Source organism: Microcebus murinus, chromosome 14, assembly GCF_040939455.1.
Source record: "Microcebus murinus isolate Inina chromosome 14, M.murinus_Inina_mat1.0, whole genome shotgun sequence".
Classification (NCBI taxonomy): domain Eukaryota; kingdom Metazoa; phylum Chordata; class Mammalia; order Primates; family Cheirogaleidae; genus Microcebus; species Microcebus murinus.
In genome coordinates, this window is record NC_134117.1 from 81,450,625 (window position 1) to 81,477,115 (window position 26,491).

General features: G+C 63.8%; 8 pseudogenes; all 8 read left to right on the top strand.

The window, feature by feature from the left end:
* LOC142876298 (uncharacterized) lies at window positions 1–119 on the top strand (annotated as a pseudogene).
* Window positions 120–3,569: 3,450 nt separating this feature from the next.
* LOC142876108 (uncharacterized) lies at window positions 3,570–3,688 on the top strand (annotated as a pseudogene).
* Window positions 3,689–7,184: 3,496 nt separating this feature from the next.
* Window positions 7,185–7,304, top strand: LOC142876225 (uncharacterized; annotated as a pseudogene).
* Window positions 7,305–10,751: 3,447 nt separating this feature from the next.
* Window positions 10,752–10,870, top strand: LOC142876109 (uncharacterized; annotated as a pseudogene).
* A 3,474-nt stretch (window positions 10,871–14,344) lies between these two features.
* On the top strand, window positions 14,345–14,463 carry LOC142876018 (uncharacterized; annotated as a pseudogene).
* A 3,479-nt stretch (window positions 14,464–17,942) lies between these two features.
* On the top strand, window positions 17,943–18,061 carry LOC142876019 (uncharacterized; annotated as a pseudogene).
* A 3,466-nt stretch (window positions 18,062–21,527) lies between these two features.
* LOC142876110 (uncharacterized) lies at window positions 21,528–21,646 on the top strand (annotated as a pseudogene).
* Window positions 21,647–25,124: 3,478 nt separating this feature from the next.
* On the top strand, window positions 25,125–25,243 carry LOC142876299 (uncharacterized; annotated as a pseudogene).
* The last annotated feature ends 1,248 nt before the right edge of the window (window positions 25,244–26,491 follow it).

The following is a 26,491-nucleotide window of genomic DNA, read 5'->3' on the forward strand; positions in this document are numbered from 1 at the left end:
GTCTAGGGCCACACTACCCTGAACGCCCCCGATCTCGTCTGGTCTCGGAAGCTAAGCAGGGTCGGGCCCGGTCAGTAGTTGGATGGGAGACTGCCTGGGAATACCGGGGGCCACAGGCTGCTTCTTTTTTTTTTTTTTTTTTTTTTTGCCTCTTGTTCTGTCCCCTTTCTGGGAGCGCGGCGGCGGCCCGGGGTGGGGGTGACCCCAACCCTCAGCGCCCGCCGCGCTGCCTGGCGCCTCAGCCCGCACCGTGGGGCCTCCTCTTGTCCCAAGCCGCGACACCGCCGCCACGCGGCAGCATGCGTGGCATCTGGACTGTCAGGTCTCAGACCAAAGGTCTGCTCTGTGGGAACAGACACGCTGGAGAAAACCTTGAGAGTCTGAGAGGGGAGGGAGTTCCAGAAGAAGGCCAGGATGTCATTTTGAGGGAGTATGTGACCAGAACTCGTCCCGTTGCTTTTGGGGGTTCTATGGGCTCCACGCAGGAATCTTTGGTGGTGGCACCTGATGTTGGGGGATCCGGAGTCACACCCAGACCTGCTCCACAGGCCTCCTTTTACTTTTCTCTTCGGATTCATGATTTTTAAAAAGTGTCTCTTACCTCTATGATTGCATTTTCTTTTCTCTCTCTTTTCAAGCAGATGATGGGAGTACAAGTATTCAGGTGACATGTGTTGCCCGTGCACCCCTCCCCCCTGTGTTCTCATTCATATACCTCTCATGTTGTTCCAGCGTATTGTGGGGGTACCAGTGTTAAGGTCGGGTACAGTTGCCCTCTCCAAGCCTCCCCCCTGGGGTCAGAGCTTCAAGTGCGCCCATCCCCCAGTCGGTGCGCACCCACCCCATTCCTAATGGATGTGGATGCCCATCGCCTCCCCCCACCCGCCCGACACCCACCCGATGAAGGTGATTCCTCTCCGTCCACTTAGGTGTCCATCCGTTCGTACCAATTTGCTGGTGTGCGCGCTCACGTGGTGCTCGTGTGTCCATTCTTGGGATACCTGGCTTACTGGAACGGGTTCCAGCTCTGGCCAGGAGAACACGAGAGGCGCCCTCTCACCGCTGCTCCTCACAGCCGAATGGCACTCCGTGGTGTCCACGCGCCACATTTTATTAATGCACTCCTGGATGGATGGGCACTCGGGTCGCTTCCACGTCTTTGCGATTGTGAATTGTGCCCTAACTGTCACTCTACCCCTTACCCAGCCCGTCTCCTCTGCCCCTGCCTGACGCACTCCTCCCCGGCCAGGCCCGTCACTGTCCTGGGCCCCCGCCTGACCGGCTCCTCCCCGCCCGGCCTGTCACCGTCCTCTGCCCCTGCCTGACATGCTCCTTCCCGCCCGGCCTCTCACCGTCCTCGGCCCCTGCCTGACCGGCTCCTCCGTCGCCTGGGCCTTCCAAGGGCTTGGTGTGGAGGCTGCTTCCAGGAAGCCCTCCAGAAACCCGGCAGCAGGGTGGCCGCAGCAGTCTCCAGCAGCCTTCCCTAAGTCGAGTGCGGGGGACGTGCCCCCGCTGTGCCGCGGGGGGCCCAGCCTGGTGTCTTCCCTGAGGCCCTGCGGCTGCCGGCTGGGGCTGCCGCTCCCCGCGAGGGGAGAGCCGCGGAGGTGGGGACCGCCTCCTGATGGGGACGTACGTACACGCAGCTCTCCACGTCGGATCCCGGGGCTCTCTGTCCTGCCCGAAGGCCCAGCGGGCCTGCGGGTCCTTAGAGTGGCAAAAACATCCGAAAGCTGAGACTGAGGGTCCGGTGGGTGTCTGCACTTTTGTGCTGGGCACCCCAGGGAGGCCCGGGGGCTGGCTGGACAACGTGGTCTGCTGGGCGGGGGGGGGGTTGGAGGAGCAACTGATGCCCTTCGCACCTTGGGTAGCAAGAGTCTGAGGTGTCTCTGAGCCCTGTGCCATGTCCGGGGGGGGGGGCGCGGGGGGGGGAGGAGGAGGAGGAGGAGGAGGTGGGAAGGGCCGGGGCCTGCAGTCCTGTTCCCGGGGTGGCACGGCAAGTGGCTTCTTCCACAGGCTGCTTGGCCTGGGCTCCCTGCACCTGGGCCTTTGGGGGACTGGCCCTGTGCTTGCCAACACTTCCTGCAGGGACCCAGAGCTGGGAGGTGGCATCTCTCAGCCCTGGGTCGGGCAGAGCCCCAGCGGGCCATGCCCACAACCTCTCTCAGCACCGGTCCCCCAGAAGGCTCTTTTGGGACCAGGATTCTCTTGCGGTGACTCTTTAAGGTCTGGCCCCTGGATGGAGGGGCACCAGGAGTAGAGGAGCAGGAAGGGGAAGGGGGTGGCCATGCGAGGGGACACTTTGAGGCCAAGTCCCAGCTTCAGCCTGATCCTCCTGGGAACCCCGCTCTGAGACAAGGAGCCGGGCTTCGCATTCCCACAGCAGCCAGTCGTGGGCTGAGGACACCTGGGGCCTTGGGAACTCCCTGGCTTCTCCTTGGTTTAACATCTAGAGCTGCTTGTGAATCGGGCCGCCACACACACCCGAGTGCAGGTGTCTTCCGCACAGACTGCGGGCCTCGCTCTTCTGAACGCCGCTAGCTCGCCACCCACCCACGGGTGAACCTGGTCAGGGTGCTTTCTCTCGGGGGCAGACTCTTTTCCGGGCGGGCTACCGGTGTCTCTGTTTGCTCGTTTCTTTCTTCCATTTCGGGAAAGGCTTCCTTGCTGGGTGTGGAAATCTCCTATGCCTTCCCTCGCCTATTCTGTCAGCTTTCAAATTCTCTTTCAGTTGCCACCCTCACAGATGGATTAGGAAACTCTTTCCGGTGCACTCATTAGTGAAATGACCTCAATGAAGCTGGAATCCAATATCTAATGGCCGATTTTTAGCGAGTCCACACGCCAGGGTGGTCGGGGTCCAATGCAGCCCCGGCCAGGCCCAGGCCCCTTGGACCGGGCCACAGGAGGACACAGAGGAGGGTCCCGGCCCCCACGAAGCGGTGCCGGCGGTTCTCCACGGGCTTGGGCGTTTTCCAGAGGTAGGAGATGGAGGGGACTGATTTCTTCAGCGCCCCACAAACCACGCCACCCCACCCCACCCATGGGACACATCCCCAGAGAGAGACGCCCCATACACTGGCTCCCCTCCCCCTTGCGCTGTGCCCCAGCCCTGGCCCGGGGGAATAGGCGGCAGCCCACCCACAGGGCGAGGGGGGGCACAGCTGAAAGGGGTTGTGGGGGAGGGCGGCCCCTGGCTGGGGTCAAAGGGCGCGCGCGTGCGCAGTCAGCGTCAGCGGCGGCGACGCGCTGGGGGTGGGCAGCGGGTAGGTGAAGGAGGCCGGGCGAGGAGACGAGGGGGGCTGGGAGGGCTCCACCTTGGCGAGTCCAGCCGTGGAGGCGCATCTTGTGTGAGTGTGAGTGAGTGTGAGTGTGTGTGTGTGTGTATAGAGAGACAGCCCCCCGCCCCGCCCCGCCCATCACCCCCGTCCCTGGGAGCCCACGGGACCCGGCCGGCGAACTCAACAGGCCCGGCCTGGCGCGGGGCCTGGGGCGGGAGGCGGCGGCGGCGGCGGCGGGAAAGCGCAGAGAGGCTCGGCTTCTTGAGCGGGGCAGGGGCGCCCTCCGCCGCCGTCTAGGGCCACACCACCCTGAACGCCCCCGATCTCGTCTGGTCTCGGAAGCTAAGCAGGGTCGGGCCCGGTCAGTACTTGGATGGGAGACTGCCTGGGAATACCGGGGGCCACAGGCTGCTTCTTTTTTTTTTTTTTTTTTTTTTTGCCTCTTGTTCTGTCCCCTTTCTGGGAGCGCGGCGGCGGCCCGGGGTGGGGGTGACCCCAACCCTCAGCGCCCGCCGCGCTGCCTGGCGCCTCAGCCCGCACCGTGGGGCCTCCTCTTGTCCCAAGCCGCGACACCGCCGCCACGCGGCAGCATGCGTGGCATCTGCACTGTCAGGTCTCAGACCAAAGGTCTGCTCTGTGGGAACAGACACGCTGGAGAAAACCTTGAGAGTCTGAGAGGGGAGGGAGTTCCAGAAGAAGGCCAGGATGTCATTTTGAGGGAGTATGTGACCAGAACTCGTCCCGTTGCTTTTGGGGGTTCTATGGGCTCCACGCAGGAATCTTTGGTGGTGGCACCTGATGTTGGGGGATCCGGAGTCACACCCAGACCTGCTCCACAGGCCTCCTTTTACTTTTCTCTTCGGATTCATGATTTTTAAAAAGTGTCTCTTACCTCTATGATTGCATTTTCTTTTCTCTCTCTTTTCAAGCAGATGATGGGAGTACAAGTATTCAGGTGACATGTGTTGCCCGTGCACCCCTCCCCCCTGTGTTCTCATTCATATACCTCTCATGTTGTTCCAGCGTATTGTGGGGGTACCAGTGTTAAGGTCGGGTACAGTTGCCCTCTCCAAGCCTCCCCCCTGGGGTCAGAGCTTCAAGTGCGCCCATCCCCCAGTCGGTGCGCACCCACCCCATTCCTAATGGATGTGGATGCCCATCGCCTCCCCCCACCCGCCCGACACCCACCCGATGAAGGTGATTCCTCTCCGTCCACTTAGGTGTCCATCCGTTCGTACCAATTTGCTGGTGAGCGCGCTCACGTGGTGCTCGTGTGTCCATTCTTGGGATACCTGGCTTACTGGAACGGGTTCCAGCTCTGGCCAGGAGAACACGAGAGGCGCCCTCTCACCGCTGCTCCTCACAGCCGAATGGCACTCCGTGGTGTCCACGCGCCACATTTTATTAATGCACTCCTGGATGGATGGGCACTCGGGTCGCTTCCACGTCTTTGCGATTGTGAATTGTGCCCTAACTGTCACCCTACCCCTTACCCAGCCCGTCTCCTCTGCCCCTGCCTGACGCACTCCTCCCCGGCCAGGCCCGTCACTGTCCTGGGCCCCCGCCTGACCGGCTCCTCCCCGCCCGGCCTGTCACCGTCCTCTGCCCCTGCCTGACATGCTCCTTCCCGCCCGGCCTCTCACCGTCCTCGGCCCCTGCCTGACCGGCTCCTCCGTCGCCTGGGCCTTCCAAGGGCTTGGTGTGGAGGCTGCTTCCAGGAAGCCCTCCAGAAACCCGGCAGCAGGGTGGCCGCAGCAGTCTCCAGCAGCCTTCCCTAAGTCGAGTGTGCCGCGGGGGGCCCAGCCTGGTGTCTTCCCTGAGGCCCTGTGGCTGCCGGCTGGGGCTGCCGCTCCCCGCAAGGGGAGAGCCGCGGAGGTGGGGACCGCCTCCTGATGGGGACGTACGTACACGTACACGCAGCTCTCCACGTCGGATCCCGGGGCTCTCTGTCCTGCCCGAAGGCCCAGCGGGCCTGCGGGTCCTTAGAGTGGCAAAAACATCCGAAAGCTGAGACTGAGGGTCCGGTGGGTGTCTGCACTTTTGTGCTGGGCACCCCAGGGAGGCCCGGGGGCTGGCTGGACAACGTGGTCTGCTGGGCGGGGGGGGGGTTTGGAGGAGCAACTGATGCCCTTTGCACCTTGGGTAGCAAGAGTCTGAGGTGTCTCTGAGCCCTGTGCCATGTCCGGGGGGGGGCGCGGGGGGGGGGAGGAGGAGGAGGAGGAGGAGGTGGGAAGGGCCGGGGCCTGCAGTCCTGTTCCCGGGGTGGCACGGCAAGTGGCTTCTTCCACAGGCTGCTTGGCCTGGGCTCCCTGTACCTGGGCCTTTGGGGGACTGGCCCTGTGCTTGCCAACACTTCCTGCAGGGACCCAGAGCTGGGAGGTGGCATCTCTCAGCCCTGGGTCGGGCAGAGCCCCAGCGGGCCATGCCCACAACCTCTCTCAGCACCGGTCCCCCAGAAGGCTCCTTTGGGACCAGGATTCTCTTGCGGTGACTCTTTAAGGTCTGGCCCCTGGATGGAGGGGCACCAGGAGTAGAGGAGCAGGAAGGGGAAGGGGGTGGCCATGCGAGGGGACACTTTGAGGCCAAGTCCCAGCTTCAGCCTGATCCTCCTGGGAACCCCGCTCTGAGACAAGGAGCCGGGCTTCGCATTCCCACAGCAGCCAGTCGTGGGCTGAGGACACCTGGGGCCTTGGGAACTCCCTGGCTTCTCCTTGGTTTAACATCTAGAGCTGCTTGTGAATCGGGCCGCCACACACACCCGAGTGCAGGTGTCTTCCGCACAGACTGCGGGCCTCGCTCTTCTGAACGCCGCTAGCTCGCCACCCACCCACGGGTGAACCTGGTCAGGGTGCTTTCTCTCGGGGGCAGACTCTTTTCCGGGCGGGCTACCGGTGTCTCTGTTTGCTCGTTTCTTTCTTCCATTTCGGGAAAGGCTTCCTTGCTGGGTGTGGAAATCTCCTATGCCTTCCCTCGCCTATTCTGTCAGCTTTCAAATTCTCTTTCAGTTGCCACCCTCACAGATGGATTAGGAAACTCTTTCCGGTGCACTCATTAGTGAAATGACCTCAATGAAGCTGGAATCCAATATCAAATGGCCGATTTTTAGCGAGTCCACACGCCAGGGTGGTCGGGGTCCAATGCAGCCCCGGCCAGGCCCAGGCCCCTTGGACCGGGCCACAGGAGGACACAGAGGAGGGTCCCGGCCCCCACGAAGCGGTGCCGGCGGTTCTCCACGGGCTTGGGCGTTTTCCAGAGGTAGGAGATGGAGGGGACTGATTTCTTCAGCGCCCCACAAACCACGCCACCCCACCCCACCCATGGGACACATCCCCAGAGAGAGACGCCCCATACACTGGCTCCCCTCCCCCTTGCGCTGTGCCCCAGCCCTGGCCCGGGGGAATAGGCGGCAGCCCACCCACAGGGCGAGGGGGGGCACAGCTGAAAGGGGTTGTGGGGGAGGGCGGCCCCTGGCTGGGGTCAAAGGGCGCACGCGTGCGCAGTCAGCGTCAGCGGCGGCGACGCGCTGGGGGTGGGCAGCGGGTAGGTGAAGGAGGCCGGGCGAGGAGACGAGGGGGGCTGGGAGGGCTCCACCTTGGCGAGTCCAGCCGTGGAGGCGCATCTTGTGTGAGTGTGAGTGAGTGTGAGTGTGTGTGTGTGTGTATAGAGAGACAGCCCCCCGCCCCGCCCCGCCCATCACCCCCGTCCCTGGGAGCCCACGGGACCCGGCCGGCGAACTCAACAGGCCCGGCCCGGCGCGGGGCCTGGGGCGGGAGGCGGCGGCGGCGGCGGCGGAGGCGGCGGCGGCGGCGGCGGCGGCGGCGGCGGCGGCGGCGGCGGCGGCGGCGGCGGGGGGAAAGCGCAGAGAGGCTCGGCTTCTTGAGCGGGGCAGGGGCGCCCTCCGCCGCCGTCTAGGGCCACACCACCCTGAACGCCCCCCGATCTCGTCTGGTCTCGGAAGCTAAGCAGGGTCGGGCCCGGTCAGTACTTGGATGGGAGACCGCCTGGGAATACCGGGGGCCACAGGCTGCTTCTTTTTTTTTTTTTTTTTTTTTGCCTCTTGTTCTGTCCCCTTTCTGGGAGCGCGGCGGCGGCCCGGGGTGGGGGTGACCCCAACCCTCAGCGCCCGCCGCGCTGCCTGGCGCCTCAGCCCGCACCGTGGGGCCTCCTCTTGTCCCAAGCCGCGACACCGCCGCCACGCGGCAGCATGCGTGGCATCTGCACTGTCAGGTCTCAGACCAAAGGTCTGCTCTGTGGGAACAGACACGCTGGAGAAAACCTTGAGAGTCTGAGAGGGGAGGGAGTTCCAGAAGAAGGCCAGGATGTCATTTTGAGGGAGTATGTGACCAGAACTCGTCCCGTTGCTTTTGGGGGTTCTATGGGCTCCACGCAGGAATCTTTGGTGGTGGCACCTGATGTTGGGGGATCCGGAGTCACACCCAGACCTGCTCCACAGGCCTCCTTTTACTTTTCTCTTCGGATTCATGATTTTTAAAAAGTGTCTCTTACCTCTATGATTGCATTTTCTTTTCTCTCTCTTTTCAAGCAGATGATGGGAGTACAAGTATTCAGGTGACATGTGTTGCCCGTGCACCCCTCCCCCCTGTGTTCTCATTCATATACCTCTCATGTTGTTCCAGCGTATTGTGGGGGTACCAGTGTTAAGGTCGGGTACAGTTGCCCTCTCCAAGCCTCCCCCCTGGGGTCAGAGCTTCAAGTGCGCCCATCCCCCAGTCGGTGCGCACCCACCCCATTCCTAATGGATGTGGATGCCCATCGCCTCCCCCCACCCGCCCGACACCCACCCGATGAAGGTGATTCCTCTCCGTCCACTTAGGTGTCCATCCGTTCGTACCAATTTGCTGGTGAGCGCGCTCACGTGGTGCTCGTGTGTCCATTCTTGGGATACCTGGCTTACTGGAACGGGTTCCAGCTCTGGCCAGGAGAACACGAGAGGCGCCCTCTCACCGCTGCTCCTCACAGCCGAATGGCACTCCGTGGTGTCCACGCGCCACATTTTATTAATGCACTCCTGGATGGATGGGCACTCGGGTCGCTTCCACGTCTTTGCGATTGTGAATTGTGCCCTAACTGTCACTCTACCCCTTACCCAGCCCGTCTCCTCTGCCCCTGCCTGACGCACTCCTCCCCGGCCAGGCCCGTCACTGTCCTGGGCCCCCGCCTGACCGGCTCCTCCCCGCCCGGCCTGTCACCGTCCTCTGCCCCTGCCTGACATGCTCCTTCCCGCCCGGCCTCTCACCGTCCTCGGCCCCTGCCTGACCGGCTCCTCCGTCGCCTGGGCCTTCCAAGGGCTTGGTGTGGAGGCTGCTTCCAGGAAGCCCTCCAGAAACCCGGCAGCAGGGTGGCCGCAGCAGTCTCCAGCAGCCTTCCCTAAGTCGAGTGCGGGGGACGTGCCCCCGCTGTGCCGCGGGGGGCCCAGCCTGGTGTCTTCCCTGATGCCCTGCGGCTGCCGGCTGGGGCTGCCGCTCCCCGCGAGGGGAGAGCCGCGGAGGTGGGGACCGCCTCCTGATGGGGACGTACGTACACGCAGCTCTCCACGTCGGATCCCGGGGCTCTCTGTCCTGCCCGAAGGCCCAGCGGGCCTGCGGGTCCTTAGAGTGGCAAAAACATCCGAAAGCTGAGACTGAGGGTCCGGTGGGTGTCTGCACTTTTGTGCTGGGCACCCCAGGGAGGCCCGGGGGCTGGCTGGACAACGTGGTCTGCTGGGCGGGGGGGGTTGGAGGAGCAACTGATGCCCTTCGCACCTTGGGTAGCAAGAGTCTGAGGTGTCTCTGAGCCCTGTGCCATGTCCGGGGGCGGGGCGCGGGGGGGGGAGGAGGAGGAGGAGGAGGAGGTGGGAAGGGCCGGGGCCTGCAGTCCTGTTCCCGGGGTGGCACGGCAAGTGGCTTCTTCCACAGGCTGCTTGGCCTGGGCTCCCTGCACCTGGGCCTTTGGGGGACTGGCCCTGTGCTTGCCAACACTTCCTGCAGGGACCCAGAGCTGGGAGGTGGCATCTCTCAGCCCTGGGTCGGGCAGAGCCCCAGCGGGCCATGCCCACAACCTCTCTCAGCACCGGTCCCCCAGAAGGCTCCTTTGGGACCAGGATTCTCTTGCGGTGACTCTTTAAGGTCTGGCCCCTGGATGGAGGGGCACCAGGAGTAGAGGAGCAGGAAGGGGAAGGGGGTGGCCATGCGAGGGGACACTTTGAGGCCAAGTCCCAGCTTCAGCCTGATCCTCCTGGGAACCCCGCTCTGAGACAAGGAGCCGGGCTTCGCATTCCCACAGCAGCCAGTCGTGGGCTGAGGACACCTGGGGCCTTGGGAACTCCCTGGCTTCTCCTTGGTTTAACATCTAGAGCTGCTTGTGAATCGGGCCGCCACACACACCCGAGTGCAGGTGTCTTCCGCACAGACTGCGGGCCTCGCTCTTCTGAACGCCGCTAGCTCGCCACCCACCCACGGGTGAACCTGGTCAGGGTGCTTTCTCTCGGGGGCAGACTCTTTTCCGGGCGGGCTACCGGTGTCTCTGTTTGCTCGTTTCTTTCTTCCATTTCGGGAAAGGCTTCCTTGCTGGGTGTGGAAATCTCCTATGCCTTCCCTCGCCTATTCTGTCAGCTTTCAAATTCTCTTTCAGTTGCCACCCTCACAGATGGATTAGGAAACTCTTTCCGGTGCACTCATTAGTGAAATGACCTCAATGAAGCTGGAATCCAATATCTAATGGCCGATTTTTAGCGAGTCCACACGCCAGGGTGGTCGGGGTCCAATGCAGCCCAGGCCAGGCCCAGGCCCCTTGGACCGGGCCACAGGAGGACACAGAGGAGGGTCCCGGCCCCCACGAAGCGGTGCCGGCGGTTCTCCACGGGCTTGGGCGTTTTCCAGAGGTAGGAGATGGAGGGGACTGATTTCTTCAGCGCCCCACAAACCACGCCACCCCACCCCACCCATGGGACACATCCCCAGAGAGAGACGCCCCATACACTGGCTCCCCTCCCCCTTGCGCTGTGCCCCAGCCCTGGCCCGGGGGAATAGGCGGCAGCCCACCCACAGGGCGAGGGGGGGCACAGCTGAAAGGGGTTGTGGGGGAGGGCGGCCCCTGGCTGGGGTCAAAGGGCGCGCGCGCGTGCGCAGTCAGCGTCAGCAGCGGCGACGCGCTGGGGGTGGGCAGCGGGTAGGTGAAGGAGGCCAGGCGAGGAGACGAGGGGGGCTGGGAGGGCTCCACCTTGGCGAGTCCAGCCGTGGAGGCGCATCTTGTGTGAGTGTGAGTGAGTGTGAGTGTGTGTGTGTGTGTATAGAGAGACAGCCCCCCGCCCCGCCCCGCCCATCACCCCCGTCCCTGGGAGCCCACGGGACCCGGCCGGCGAACTCAACAGGCCCGGCCTGGCGCGGGGCCTGGGGCGGGAGGCGGCGGCGGCGGCGGCGGGAAAGCGCAGAGAGGCTCGGCTTCTTGAGCGGGGCAGGGGCGCCCTCCGCCGCCGTCTAGGGCCACACCACCCTGAACGCCCCCGATCTCGTCTGGTCTCGGAAGCTAAGCAGGGTCGGGCCCGGTCAGTACTTGGATGGGAGACTGCCTGGGAATACCGGGGGCCACAGGCTGCTTCTTTTTTTTTTTTTTTTTTTTTTGCCTCTTGTTCTGTCCCCTTTCTGGGAGCGCGGCGGCGGCCCGGGGTGGGGGTGACCCCAACCCTCAGCGCCCGCCGCGCTGCCTGGCGCCTCAGCCCGCACCGTGGGGCCTCCTCTTGTCCCAAGCCGCGACACCGCCGCCACGCGGCAGCATGCGTGGCATCTGGACTGTCAGGTCTCAGACCAAAGGTCTGCTCTGTGGGAACAGACACGCTGGAGAAAACCTTGAGAGTCTGAGAGGGGAGGGAGTTCCAGAAGAAGGCCAGGATGTCATTTTGAGGGAGTATGTGACCAGAACTCGTCCCGTTGCTTTTGGGGGTTCTATGGGCTCCACGCAGGAATCTTTGGTGGTGGCACCTGATGTTGGGGGATCCGGAGTCACACCCAGACCTGCTCCACAGGCCTCCTTTTACTTTTCTCTTCGGATTCATGATTTTTAAAAAGTGTCTCTTACCTCTATGATTGCATTTTCTTTTCTCTCTCTTTTCAAGCAGATGATGGGAGTACAAGTATTCAGGTGACATGTGTTGCCCGTGCACCCCTCCCCCCTGTGTTCTCATTCATATACCTCTCATGTTGTTCCAGCGTATTGTGGGGGTACCAGTGTTAAGGTCGGGTACAGTTGCCCTCTCCAAGCCTCCCCCCTGGGGTCAGAGCTTCAAGTGCGCCCATCCCCCAGTCGGTGCGCACCCACCCCATTCCTAATGGATGTGGATGCCCATCGCCTCCCCCCACCCGCCCGACACCCACCCGATGAAGGTGATTCCTCTCCGTCCACTTAGGTGTCCATCCGTTCGTACCAATTTGCTGGTGAGCGCGCTCACGTGGTGCTCGTGTGTCCATTCTTGGGATACCTGGCTTACTGGAACGGGTTCCAGCTCTGGCCAGGAGAACACGAGAGGCGCCCTCTCACCGCTGCTCCTCACAGCCGAATGGCACTCCGTGGTGTCCACGCGCCACATTTTATTAATGCACTCCTGGATGGATGGGCACTCGGGTCGCTTCCACGTCTTTGCGATTGTGAATTGTGCCCTAACTGTCACTCTACCCCTTACCCAGCCCGTCTCCTCTGCCCCTGCCTGACGCACTCCTCCCCGGCCAGGCCCGTCACTGTCCTGGGCCCCCGCCTGACCGGCTCCTCCCCGCCCGGCCTGTCACCGTCCTCTGCCCCTGCCTGACATGCTCCTTCCCGCCCGGCCTCTCACCGTCCTCGGCCCCTGCCTGACCGGCTCCTCCGTCGCCTGGGCCTTCCAAGGGCTTGGTGTGGAGGCTGCTTCCAGGAAGCCCTCCAGAAACCCGGCAGCAGGGTGGCCGCAGCAGTCTCCAGCAGCCTTCCCTAAGTCGAGTGCGGGGGACGTGCCCCCGCTGTGCCGCGGGGGGCCCAGCCTGGTGTCTTCCCTGATGCCCTGCGGCTGCCGGCTGGGGCTGCCGCTCCCCGCGAGGGGAGAGCCGCGGAGGTGGGGACCGCCTCCTGATGGGGACGTACGTACACGCAGCTCTCCACGTCGGATCCCGGGGCTCTCTGTCCTGCCCGAAGGCCCAGCGGGCCTGCGGGTCCTTAGAGTGGCAAAAACATCTGAAAGCTGAGACTGAGGGTCCGGTGGGTGTCTGCACTTTTGTGCTGGGCACCCCAGGGAGGCCCGGGGGCTGGCTGGACAACGTGGTCTGCTGGGCGGGGGGGGGTTGGAGGAGCAACTGATGCCCTTCGCACCTTGGGTAGCAAGAGTCTGAGGTGTCTCTGAGCCCTGTGCCATGTCCGGGGGGGGGGCGCGGGGGGGGGAGGAGGAGGAGGAGGAGGAGGTGGGAAGGGCCGGGGCCTGCAGTCCTGTTCCCGGGGTGGCACGGCAAGTGGCTTCTTCCACAGGCTGCTTGGCCTGGGCTCCCTGCACCTGGGCCTTTGGGGGACTGGCCCTGTGCTTGCCAACACTTCCTGCAGGGACCCAGAGCTGGGAGGTGGCATCTCTCAGCCCTGGGTCGGGCAGAGCCCCAGCGGGCCATGCCCACAACCTCTCTCAGCACCGGTCCCCCAGAAGGCTCCTTTGGGACCAGGATTCTCTTGCGGTGACTCTTTAAGGTCTGGCCCCTGGATGGAGGGGCACCAGGAGTAGAGGAGCAGGAAGGGGAAGGGGGTGGCCATGCGAGGGGACACTTTGAGGCCAAGTCCCAGCTTCAGCCTGATCCTCCTGGGAACCCCGCTCTGAGACAAGGAGCCGGGCTTCGCATTCCCACAGCAGCCAGTCGTGGGCTGAGGACACCTGGGGCCTTGGGAACTCCCTGGCTTCTCCTTGGTTTAACATCTAGAGCTGCTTGTGAATCGGGCCGCCACACACACCCGAGTGCAGGTGTCTTCCGCACAGACTGCGGGCCTCGCTCTTCTGAACGCCGCTAGCTCGCCACCCACCCACGGGTGAACCTGGTCAGGGTGCTTTCTCTCGGGGGCAGACTCTTTTCCGGGCGGGCTACCGGTGTCTCTGTTTGCTCGTTTCTTTCTTCCATTTCGGGAAAGGCTTCCTTGCTGGGTGTGGAAATCTCCTATGCCTTCCCTCGCCTATTCTGTCAGCTTTCAAATTCTCTTTCAGTTGCCACCCTCACAGATGGATTAGGAAACTCTTTCCGGTGCACTCATTAGTGAAATGACCTCAATGAAGCTGGAATCCAATATCTAATGGCCGATTTTTAGCGAGTCCACACGCCAGGGTGGTCGGGGTCCAATGCAGCCCCGGCCAGGCCCAGGCCCCTTGGACCGGGCCACAGGAGGACACAGAGGAGGGTCCCGGCCCCCACGAAGCGGTGCCGGCGGTTCTCCACGGGCTTGGGCGTTTTCCAGAGGTAGGAGATGGAGGGGACTGATTTCTTCAGCGCCCCACAAACCACGCCACCCCACCCCACCCATGGGACACATCCCCAGAGAGAGACGCCCCATACACTGGCTCCCCTCCCCCTTGCGCTGTGCCCCAGCCCTGGCCCGGGGGAATAGGCGGCAGCCCACCCACAGGGCGAGGGGGGGCACAGCTGAAAGGGGTTGTGGGGGAGGGCGGCCCCTGGCTGGGGTCAAAGGGCGCGCGCGTGCGCAGTCAGCGTCAGCGGCGGCGACGCGCTGGGGGTGGGCAGCGGGTAGGTGAAGGAGGCCGGGCGAGGAGACGAGGGGGGCTGGGAGGGCTCCACCTTGGCGAGTCCAGCCGTGGAGGCGCATCTTGTGTGAGTGTGAGTGAGTGTGAGTGTGTGTGTGTGTGTATAGAGAGACAGCCCCCCGCCCCGCCCCGCCCATCACCCCCGTCCCTGGGAGCCCACGGGACCCGGCCGGCGAACTCAACAGGCCCGGCCCGGCGCGGGGCCTGGGGCGGGAGGCGGCGGCGGCGGCGGCGGCGGCGGCGGCGGCGGCGGCGGCGGCGGGAAAGCGCAGAGAGGCTCGGCTTCTTGAGCGGGGCAGGGGCGCCCTCCGCCGCCGTCTAGGGCCACACCACCCTGAACGCCCCCGATCTCGTGTGGTCTCGGAAGCTAAGCAGGGTCGGGCCCGGTCAGTACTTGGATGGGAGACCGCCTGGGAATACCGGGGGCCACAGGCTGCTTCTTTTTTTTTTTTTTTTTTGCCTCTTGTTCTGTCCCCTTTCTGGGAGCGCGGCGGCGGCCCGGGGTGGGGGTGACCCCAACCCTCAGCGCCCGCCGCGCTGCCTGGCGCCCCAGCCCGCACCGTGGGGCCTCCTCTTGTCCCAAGCCGCGACACCGCCGCCACGCGGCAGCATGCGTGGCATCTGGACTGTCAGGTCTCAGACCAAAGGTCTGCTCTGTGGGAACCGACACGCTGGAGAAAACCTTGAGAGTCTGAGAGGGGAGGGAGTTCCAGAAGAAGGCCAGGATGTCATTTTGAGGGAGTATGTGACCAGAACTCGTCCCGTTGCTTTTGGGGGTTCTATGGGCTCCACGCAGGAATCTTTGGTGGTGGCACCTGATGTTGGGGGATCCGGAGTCACACCCAGACCTGCTCCACAGGCCTCCTTTTACTTTTCTCTTCGGATTCATGATTTTTAAAAAGTGTCTCTTACCTCTATGATTGCATTTTCTTTTCTCTCTCTTTTCAAGCAGATGATGGGAGTACAAGTATTCAGGTGACATGTGTTGCCCGTGCACCCCTCCCCCCTGTGTTCTCATTCATATACCTCTCATGTTGTTCCAGCGTATTGTGGGGGTACCAGTGTTAAGGTCGGGTACAGTTGCCCTCTCCAAGCCTCCCCCCTGGGGTCAGAGCTTCAAGTGCGCCCATCCCCCAGTCGGTGCGCACCCACCCCATTCCTAATGGATGTGGATGCCCATCGCCTCCCCCCACCCGCCCGACACCCACCCGATGAAGGTGATTCCTCTCCGTCCACTTAGGTGTCCATCCGTTCGTACCAATTTGCTGGTGAGCGCGCTCACGTGGTGCTCGTGTGTCCATTCTTGGGATACCTGGCTTACTGGAACGGGTTCCAGCTCTGGCCAGGAGAACACGAGAGGCGCCCTCTCACCGCTGCTCCTCACAGCCGAATGGCACTCCGTGGTGTCCACGCGCCACATTTTATTAATGCACTCCTGGATGGATGGGCACTCGGGTCGCTTCCACGTCTTTGCGATTGTGAATTGTGCCCTAACTGTCACCCTACCCCTTACCCAGCCCGTCTCCTCTGCCCCTGCCTGACGCACTCCTCCCCGGCCAGGCCCGTCACTGTCCTGGGCCCCCGCCTGACCGGCTCCTCCCCGCCCGGCCTGTCACCGTCCTCTGCCCCTGCCTGACATGCTCCTTCCCGCCCGGCCTCTCACCGTCCTCGGCCCCTGCCTGACCGGCTCCTCCGTCGCCTGGGCCTTCCAAGGGCTTGGTGTGGAGGCTGCTTCCAGGAAGCCCTCCAGAAACCCGGCAGCAGGGTGGCCGCAGCAGTCTCCAGCAGCCTTCCCTAAGTCGAGTGCGGGGGACGTGCCCCCGCTGTGCCGCGGGGGGCCCAGCCTGGTGTCTTCCCTGATGCCCTGCGGCTGCCGGCTGGGGCTGCCGCTCCCCGCGAGGGGAGAGCCGCGGAGGTGGGGACCGCCTCCTGATGGGGACGTACGTACACGCAGCTCTCCACGTCGGATCCCGGGGCTCTCTGTCCTGCCCGAAGGCCCAGCGGGCCTGCGGGTCCTTAGAGTGGCAAAAACATCCGAAAGCTGAGACTGAGGGTCCGGTGGGTGTCTGCACTTTTGTGCTGGGCACCCCAGGGAGGCCCGGGGGCTGGCTGGACAACGTGGTCTGCTGGGCGGGGGGGGGTTTGGAGGAGCAACTGATGCCCTTTGCACCTTGGGTAGCAAGAGTCTGAGGTGTCTCTGAGCCCTGTGCCATGTCCGGGGGGGGGCGCGGGGGGGGGAGGAGGAGGAGGAGGAGGAGGTGGGAAGGGCCGGGGCCTGCAGTCCTGTTCCCGGGGTGGCACGGCAAGTGGCTTCTTCCACAGGCTGCTTGGCCTGGGCTCCCTGCACCTGGGCCTTTGGGGGACTGGCCCTGTGCTTGCCAACACTTCCTGCAGGGACCCAGAGCTGGGAGGTGGCATCTCTCAGCCCTGGGTCGGGCAGAGCCCCAGCGGGCCATGCCCACAACCTCTCTCAGCACCGGTCCCCCAGAAGGCTCCTTTGGGACCAGGATTCTCTTGCGGTGACTCTTTAAGGTCTGGCCCCTGGATGGAGGGGCACCAGGAGTAGAGGAGCAGGAAGGGGAAGGGGGTGGCCATGCGAGGGGACACTTTGAGGCCAAGTCCCAGCTTCAGCCTGATCCTCCTGGGAACCCCGCTCTGAGACAAGGAGCCGGGCTTCGCATTCCCACAGCAGCCAGTCGTGGGCTGAGGACACCTGGGGCCTTGGGAACTCCCTGGCTTCTCCTTGGTTTAACATCTAGAGCTGCTTGTGAATCGGGCCGCCACACACACCCGAGTGCAGGTGTCTTCCGCACAGACTGCGGGCCTCGCTCTTCTGAACGCCGCTAGCTCGCCACCCACCCACGGGTGAACCTGGTCAGGGTGCTTTCTCTCGGGGGCAGACTCTTTTCCGGGCGGGCTACCGGTGTCTCTGTTTGCTCGTTTCTTTCTTCCATTTCGGGAAAGGCTTCCTTGCTGGGTGTGGAAATCTCCTATGCCTTCCCTCGCCTATTCTGTCAGCTTTCAAATTCTCTTTCAGTTGCCACCCTCACAGATGGATTAGGAAACTCTTTCCGGTGCACTCATTAGTGAAATGACCTCAATGAAGCTGGAATCCAATATCAAATGGCCGATTTTTAGCGAGTCCACACGCCAGGGTGGTCGGGGTCCAATGCAGCCCCGGCCAGGCCCAGGCCCCTTGGACCGGGCCACAGGAGGACACAGAGGAGGGTCCCGGCCCCCACGAAGCGGTGCCGGCGGTTCTCCACGGGCTTGGGCGTTTTCCAGAGGTAGGAGATGGAGGGGACTGATTTCTTCAGCGCCCCACAAACCACGCCACCCCACCCCACCCATGGGACACATCCCCAGAGAGAGACGCCCCATACACTGGCTCCCCTCCCCCTTGCGCTGTGCCCCAGCCCTGGCCCGGGGGAATAGGCGGCAGCCCACCCACAGGGCGAGGGGGGGCACAGCTGAAAGGGGTTGTGGGGGAGGGCGGCCCCTGGCTGGGGTCAAAGGGCGCGCGCGTGCGCAGTCAGCGTCAGCGGCGGCGACGCGCTGGGGGTGGGCAGCGGGTAGGTGAAGGAGGCCGGGCGAGGAGACGAGGGGGGCTGGGAGGGCTCCACCTTGGCGAGTCCAGCCGTGGAGGCGCATCTTGTGTGAGTGTGAGTGAGTGTGAGTGTGTGTGTGTGTGTATAGAGAGACAGCCCCCCGCCCCGCCCCGCCCATCACCCCCGTCCCTGGGAGCCCACGGGACCCGGCCGGCGAACTCAACAGGCCCGGCCCGGCGCGGGGCCTGGGGCGGGAGGCGGCGGCGGCGGCGGCGGCGGCGGCGGCGGCGGCGGCGGCGGCGGCGGCGGCGGGAAAGCGCAGAGAGGCTCGGCTTCTTGAGCGGGGCAGGGGCGCCCTCCGCCGCCGTCTAGGGCCACACCACCCTGAACGCCCCCGATCTCGTGTGGTCTCGGAAGCTAAGCAGGGTCGGGCCCGGTCAGTACTTGGATGGGAGACCGCCTGGGAATACCGGGGGCCACAGGCTGCTTCTTTTTTTTTTTTTTTTTTGCCTCTTGTTCTGTCCCCTTTCTGGGAGCGCGGCGGCGGCCCGGGGTGGGGGTGACCCCAACCCTCAGCGCCCGCCGCGCTGCCTGGCGCCCCAGCCCGCACCGTGGGGCCTCCTCTTGTCCCAAGCCGCGACACCGCCGCCACGCGGCAGCATGCGTGGCATCTGGACTGTCAGGTCTCAGACCAAAGGTCTGCTCTGTGGGAACAGACACGCTGGAGAAAACCTTGAGAGTCTGAGAGGGGAGGGAGTTCCAGAAGAAGGCCAGGATGTCATTTTGAGGGAGTATGTGACCAGAACTCGTCCCGTTGCTTTTGGGGGTTCTATGGGCTCCACGCAGGAATCTTTGGTGGTGGCACCTGATGTTGGGGGATCCGGAGTCACACCCAGACCTGCTCCACAGGCCTCCTTTTACTTTTCTCTTCGGATTCATGATTTTTAAAAAGTGTCTCTTACCTCTATGATTGCATTTTCTTTTCTCTCTCTTTTCAAGCAGATGATGGGAGTACAAGTATTCAGGTGACATGTGTTGCCCGTGCACCCCTCCCCCCTGTGTTCTCATTCATATACCTCTCATGTTGTTCCAGCGTATTGTGGGGGTACCAGTGTTAAGGTCGGGTACAGTTGCCCTCTCCAAGCCTCCCCCCTGGGGTCAGAGCTTCAAGTGCGCCCATCCCCCAGTCGGTGCGCACCCACCCCATTCCTAATGGATGTGGATGCCCATCGCCTCCCCCCACCCGCCCGACACCCACCCGATGAAGGTGATTCCTCTCCGTCCACTTAGGTGTCCATCCGTTCGTACCAATTTGCTGGTGAGCGCGCTCACGTGGTGCTCGTGTGTCCATTCTTGGGATACCTGGCTTACTGGAACGGGTTCCAGCTCTGGCCAGGAGAACACGAGAGGCGCCCTCTCACCGCTGCTCCTCACAGCCGAATGGCACTCCGTGGTGTCCACGCGCCACATTTTATTAATGCACTCCTGGATGGATGGGCACTCGGGTCGCTTCCACGTCTTTGCGATTGTGAATTGTGCCCTAACTGTCACCCTACCCCTTACCCAGCCCGTCTCCTCTGCCCCTGCCTGACGCACTCCTCCCCGGCCAGGCCCGTCACTGTCCTGGGCCCCCGCCTGACCGGCTCCTCCCCGCCCGGCCTGTCACCGTCCTCTGCCCCTGCCTGACATGCTCCTTCCCGCCCGGCCTCTCACCGTCCTCGGCCCCTGCCTGACCGGCTCCTCCGTCGCCTGGGCCTTCCAAGGGCTTGGTGTGGAGGCTGCTTCCAGGAAGCCCTCCAGAAACCCGGCAGCAGGGTGGCCGCAGCAGTCTCCAGCAGCCTTCCCTAAGTCGAGTAAGGGGGACGTGCCCCCGCTGTGCCGCGGGGGGCCCAGCCTGGTGTCTTCCCTGATGCCCTGCGGCTGCCGGCTGGGGCTGCCGCTCCCCGCGAGGGGAGAGCCGCGGAGGTGGGGACCGCCTCCTGATGGGGACGTACGTACACGCAGCTCTCCACGTCGGATCCCGGGGCTCTCTGTCCTGCCCGAAGGCCCAGCGGGCCTGCGGGTCCTTAGAGTGGCAAAAACATCCGAAAGCTGAGACTGAGGGTCCGGTGGGTGTCTGCACTTTTGTGCTGGGCACCCCAGGGAGGCCCGGGGGCTGGCTGGACAACGTGGTCTGCTGGGCGGGGGGGGGTTTGGAGGAGCAACTGATGCCCTTTGCACCTTGGGTAGCAAGAGTCTGAGGTGTCTCTGAGCCCTGTGCCATGTCCGGGGGGGGGCGCGGGGGGGGGGAGGAGGAGGAGGAGGAGGAGGTGGGAAGGGCCGGGGCCTGCAGTCCTGTTCCCGGGGTGGCACGGCAAGTGGCTTCTTCCACAGGCTGCTTGGCCTGGGCTCCCTGCACCTGGGCCTTTGGGGGACTGGCCCTGTGCTTGCCAACACTTCCTGCAGGGACCCAGAGCTGGGAGGTGGCATCTCTCAGCCCTGGGTCGGGCAGAGCCCCAGCGGGCCATGCCCACAACCTCTCTCAGCACCGGTCCCCCAGAAGGCTCCTTTGGGACCAGGATTCTCTTGCAGTGACTCTTTAAGGTCTGGCCCCTGGATGGAGGGGCACCAGGAGTAGAGGAGCAGGAAGGGGAAGGGGGTGGCCATGCGAGGGGACACTTTGAGGCCAAGTCCCAGCTTCAGCCTGATCCTCCTGGGAACCCCGCTCTGAGACAAGGAGCCGGGCTTCGCATTCCCACAGCAGCCAGTCGTGGGCTGAGGACACCTGGGGCCTTGGGAACTCCCTGGCTTCTCCTTGGTTTAACATCTAGAGCTGCTTGTGAATCGGGCCGCCACACACACCCGAGTGCAGGTGTCTTCCGCACAGACTGCGGGCCTCGCTCTTCTGAACGCCGCTAGCTCGCCACCCACCCACGGGTGAACCTGGTCAGGGTGCTTTCTCTCGGGGGCAGACTCTTTTCCGGGCGGGCTACCGGTGTCTCTGTTTGCTCGTTTCTTTCTTCCATTTCGGGAAAGGCTTCCTTGCTGGGTGTGGAAATCTCCTATGCCTTCCCTCGCCTATTCTGTCAGCTTTCAAATTCTCTTTCAGTTGCCACCCTCACAGATGGATTAGGAAACTCTTTCCGGTGCACTCATTAGTGAAATGACCTCAATGAAGCTGGAATCCAATATCAAATGGCCGATTTTTAGCGAGTCCACACGCCAGGGTGGTCGGGGTCCAATGCAGCCCCGGCCAGGCCCAGGCCCCTTGGACCGGGCCACAGGAGGACACAGAGGAGGGTCCCGGCCCCCACGAAGCGGTGCCGGCGGTTCTCCACGGGCTTGGGCGTTTTCCAGAGGTAGGAGATGGAGGGGACTGATTTCTTCAGCGCCCCACAAACCACGCCACCCCACCCCACCCATGGGACACATCCCCAGAGAGAGACGCCCCATACACTGGCTCCCCTCCCCCTTGCGCTGTGCCCCAGCCCTGGCCCGGGGGAATAGGCGGCAGCCCACCCACAGGGCGAGGGGGGGCACAGCTGAAAGGGGTTGTGGGGGAGGGCGGCCCCTGGCTGGGGTCAAAGGGCGCGCGCGTGCGCAGTCAGCGTCAGCGGCGGCGACGCGCTGGGGGTGGGCAGCGGGTAGGTGAAGGAGGCCGGGCGAGGAGACGAGGGGGGCTGGGAGGGCTCCACCTTGGCGAGTCCAGCCGTGGAGGCGCATCTTGTGTGAGTGTGAGTGAGTGTGAGTGTGTGTGTGTGTGTATAGAGAGACAGCCCCCCGCCCCGCCCCGCCCATCACCCCCGTCCCTGGGAGCCCACGGGACCCGGCCGGCGAACTCAACAGGCCCGGCCCGGCGCGGGGCCTGGGGCGGGAGGCGGCGGCGGCGGCGGCGGCGGCGGCGGCGGCGGCGGGGGGGAAAGCGCAGAGAGGCTCGGCTTCTTGAGCGGGGCAGGGGCGCCCTCCGCCGCCGTCTAGGGCCACACCACCCTGAACGCCCCCGATCTCGTCTGGTCTCGGAAGCTAAGCAGGGTCGGGCCCGGTCAGTACTTGGATGGGAGACTGCCTGGGAATACCGGGGGCCACAGGCTGCTTCTTTTTTTTTTTTTTTTTTTTTTGCCTCTTGTTCTGTCCCCTTTCTGGGAGCGCGGCGGCGGCCCGGGGTGGGGGTGACCCCAACCCTCAGCGCCCGCCGCGCTGCCTGGCGCCTCAGCCCGCACCGTGGGGCCTCCTCTTGTCCCAAGCCGCGACACCGCCGCCACGCGGCAGCATGCGTGGCATCTGGACTGTCAGGTCTCAGTCCAAAGGTCTGCTCTGTGGGAACCGACACGCTGGAGAAAACCTTGAGAGTCTGAGAGGGGAGGGAGTTCCAGAAGAAGGCCAGGATGTCATTTTGAGGGAGTATGTGACCAGAACTCGTCCCGTTGCTTTTGGGGGTTCTATGGGCTCCACGCAGGAATCTTTGGTGGTGGCACCTGATGTTGGGGGATCCGGAGTCACACCCAGACCTGCTCCACAGGCCTCCTTTTACTTTTCTCTTCGGATTCATGATTTTTAAAAAGTGTCTCTTACCTCTATGATTGCATTTTCTTTTCTCTCTCTTTTCAAGCAGATGATGGGAGTACAAGTATTCAGGTGACATGTGTTGCCCGTGCACCCCTCCCCCCTGTGTTCTCATTCATATACCTCTCATGTTGTTCCAGCGTATTGTGGGGGTACCAGTGTTAAGGTCGGGTACAGTTGCCCTCTCCAAGCCTCCCCCCTGGGGTCAGAGCTTCAAGTGCGCCCATCCCCCAGTCGGTGCGCACCCACCCCATTCCTAATGGATGTGGATGCCCATCGCCTCCCCCCACCCGCCCGACACCCACCCGATGAAGGTGATTCCTCTCCGTCCACTTAGGTGTCCATCCGTTCGTACCAATTTGCTGGTGAGCGCGCTCACGTGGTGCTCGTGTGTCCATTCTTGGGATACCTGGCTTACTGGAACGGGTTCCAGCTCTGGCCAGGAGAACACGAGAGGCGCCCTCTCACCGCTGCTCCTCACAGCCGAATGGCACTCCGTGGTGTCCACGCGCCACATTTTATTAATGCACTCCTGGATGGATGGGCACTCGGGTCGCTTCCACGTCTTTGCGATTGTGAATTGTGCCCTAACTGTCACCCTACCCCTTACCCAGCCCGTCTCCTCTGCCCCTGCCTGACGCACTCCTCCCCGGCCAGGCCCGTCACTGTCCTGGGCCCCCGCCTGACCGGCTCCTCCCCGCCCGGCCTGTCACCGTCCTCTGCCCCTGCCTGACATGCTCCTTCCCGCCCGGCCTCTCACCGTCCTCGGCCCCTGCCTGACCGGCTCCTCCGTCGCCTGGGCCTTCCAAGGGCTTGGTGTGGAGGCTGCTTCCAGGAAGCCCTCCAGAAACCCGGCAGCAGGGTGGCCGCAGCAGTCTCCAGCAGCCTTCCCTAAGTCGAGTGCGGGGGACGTGCCCCCGCTGTGCCGCGGGGGGCCCAGCCTGGTGTCTTCCCTGAGGCCCTGTGGCTGCCGGCTGGGGCTGCCGCTCCCCGCAAGGGGAGAGCCGCGGAGGTGGGGACCGCCTCCTGATGGGGACGTACGTACACGTACACGCAGCTCTCCACGTCGGATCCCGGGGCTCTCTGTCCTGCCCGAAGGCCCAGCGGGCCTGCGGGTCCTTAGAGTGGCAAAAACATCCGAAAGCTGAGACTGAGGGTCCGGTGGGTGTCTGCACTTTTGTGCTGGGCACCCCAGGGAGGCCCGGGGGCTGGCTGGACAACGTGGTCTGCTGGGCGGGGGGGGGGTTTGGAGGAGCAACTGATGCCCTTTGCACCTTGGGTAGCAAGAGTCTGAGGTGTCTCTGAGCCCTGTGCCATGTCCGGGGGGGGGCGCGGGGGGGGGAGGAGGAGGAGGAGGAGGAGGTGGGAAGGGCCGGGGCCTGCAGTCCTGTTCCCGGGGTGGCACGGCAAGTGGCTTCTTCCACAGGCTGCTTGGCCTGGGCTCCCTGTACCTGGGCCTTTGGGGGACTGGCCCTGTGCTTGCCAACACTTCCTGCAGGGACCCAGAGCTGGGAGGTGGCATCTCTCAGCCCTGGGTCGGGCAGAGCCCCAGCGGGCCATGCCCACAACCTCTCTCAGCACCGGTCCCCCAGAAGGCTCCTTTGGGACCAGGATTCTCTTGCGGTGACTCTTTAAGGTCTGGCCCCTGGATGGAGGGGCACCAGGAGTAGAGGAGCAGGAAGGGGAAGGGGGTGGCCATGCGAGGGGACACTTTGAGGCCAAGTCCCAGCTTCAGCCTGATCCTCCTGGGAACCCCGCTCTGAGACAAGGAGCCGGGCTTCGCATTCCCACAGCAGCCAGTCGTGGGCTGAGGACACCTGGGGCCTTGGGAACTCCCTGGCTTCTCCTTGGTTTAACATCTAGAGCTGCTTGTGAATCGGGCCGCCACACACACCCGAGTGCAGGTGTCTTCCGCACAGACTGCGGGCCTCGCTCTTCTGAACGCCGCTAGCTCGCCACCCACCCACGGGTGAACCTGGTCAGGGTGCTTTCTCTCGGGGGCAGACTCTTTTCCGGGCGGGCTACCGGTGTCTCTGTTTGCTCGTTTCTTTCTTCCATTTCGGGAAAGGCTTCCTTGCTGGGTGTGGAAATCTCCTATGCCTTCCCTCGCCTATTCTGTCAGCTTTCAAATTCTCTTTCAGTTGCCACCCTCACAGATGGATTAGGAAACTCTTTCCGGTGCACTCATTAGTGAAATGACCTCAATGAAGCTGGAATCCAATATCAAATGGCCGATTTTTAGCGAGTCCACACGCCAGGGTGGTCGGGGTCCAATGCAGCCCCGGCCAGGCCCAGGCCCCTTGGACCGGGCCACAGGAGGACACAGAGGAGGGTCCCGGCCCCCACGAAGCGGTGCCGGCGGTTCTCCAGGGGCTTGGGCGTTTTCCAGAGGTAGGAGATGGAGGGGACTGATTTCTTCAGCGCCCCACAAACCACGCCACCCCACCCCACCCATGGGACACATCCCCAGAGAGAGACGCCCCATACACTGGCTCCCCTCCCCCTTGCGCTGTGCCCCAGCCCTGGCCCGGGGGAATAGGCGGCAGCCCACCCACAGGGCGAGGGGGGGCACAGCTGAAAGGGGTTGTGGGGGAGGGCGGCCCCTGGCTGGGGTCAAAGGGCGCGCGCGTGCGCAGTCAGCGTCAGCGGCGGCGACGCGCTGGGGGTGGGCAGCGGGTAGGTGAAGGAGGCCGGGCGAGGAGACGAGGGGGGCTGGGAGGGCTCCACCTTGGCGAGTCCAGCCGTGGAGGCGCATCTTGTGTGAGTGTGAGTGAGTGTGAGTGTGTGTGTGTGTGTATAGAGAGACAGCCCCCCGCCCCGCCCCGCCCATCACCCCCGTCCCTGGGAGCCCACGGGACCCGGCCGGCGAACTCAACAGGCCCGGCCCGGCGCGGGGCCTGGGGCGGGAGGCGGCGGCGGCGGCGGCGGCGGCGGCGGCGGCGGCGGCGGGGGGAAAGCGCAGAGAGGCTCGGCTTCTTGAGCGGGGCAGGGGCGCCCTCCGCCGCCGTCTAGGGCCACACTACCCTGAACGCCCCCGATCTCGTCTGGTCTCGGAAGCTAAGCAGGGTCGGGCCCGGTCAGTAGTTGGATGGGAGACTGCCTGGGAATACCGGGGGCCACAGGCTGCTTCTTTTTTTTTTTTTTTTTTTTTTTGCCTCTTGTTCTGTCCCCTTTCTGGGAGCGCGGCGGCGGCCCGGGGTGGGGGTGACCCCAACCCTCAGCGCCCGCCGCGCTGCCTGGCGCCTCAGCCCGCACCGTGGGGCCTCCTCTTGTCCCAAGCCGCGACACCGCCGCCACGCGGCAGCATGCGTGGCATCTGCACTGTCAGGTCTCAGACCAAAGGTCTGCTCTGTGGGAACAGACACGCTGGAGAAAACCTTGAGAGTCTGAGAGGGGAGGGAGTTCCAGAAGAAGGCCAGGATGTCATTTTGAGGGAGTATGTGACCAGAACTCGTCCCGTTGCTTTTGGGGGTTCTATGGGCTCCACGCAGGAATCTTTGGTGGTGGCACCTGATGTTGGGGGATCCGGAGTCACACCCAGACCTGCTCCACAGGCCTCCTTTTACTTTTCTCTTCGGATTCATGATTTTTAAAAAGTGTCTCTTACCTCTATGATTGCATTTTCTTTTCTCTCTCTTTTCAAGCAGATGATGGGAGTACAAGTATTCAGGTGACATGTGTTGCCCGTGCACCCCTCCCCCCTGTGTTCTCATTCATATACCTCTCATGTTGTTCCAGCGTATTGTGGGGGTACCAGTGTTAAGGTCGGGTACAGTTGCCCTCTCCAAGCCTCCCCCCTGGGGTCAGAGCTTCAAGTGCGCCCATCCCCCAGTCGGTGCGCACCCACCCCATTCCTAATGGATGTGGATGCCCATCGCCTCCCCCCACCCGCCCGACACCCACCCGATGAAGGTGATTCCTCTCCGTCCACTTAGGTGTCCATCCGTTCGTACCAATTTGCTGGTGTGCGCGCTCACGTGGTGCTCGTGTGTCCATTCTTGGGATACCTGGCTTACTGGAACGGGTTCCAGCTCTGGCCAGGAGAACACGAGAGGCGCCCTCTCACCGCTGCTCCTCACAGCCGAATGGCACTCCGTGGTGTCCACGCGCCACATTTTATTAATGCACTCCTGGATGGATGGGCACTCGGGTCGCTTCCACGTCTTTGCGATTGTGAATTGTGCCCTAACTGTCACTCTACCCCTTACCCAGCCCGTCTCCTCTGCCCCTGCCTGACGCACTCCTCCCCGGCCAGGCCCGTCACTGTCCTGGGCCCCCGCCTGACCGGCTCCTCCCCGCCCGGCCTGTCACCGTCCTCTGCCCCTGCCTGACATGCTCCTTCCCGCCCGGCCTCTCACCGTCCTCGGCCCCTG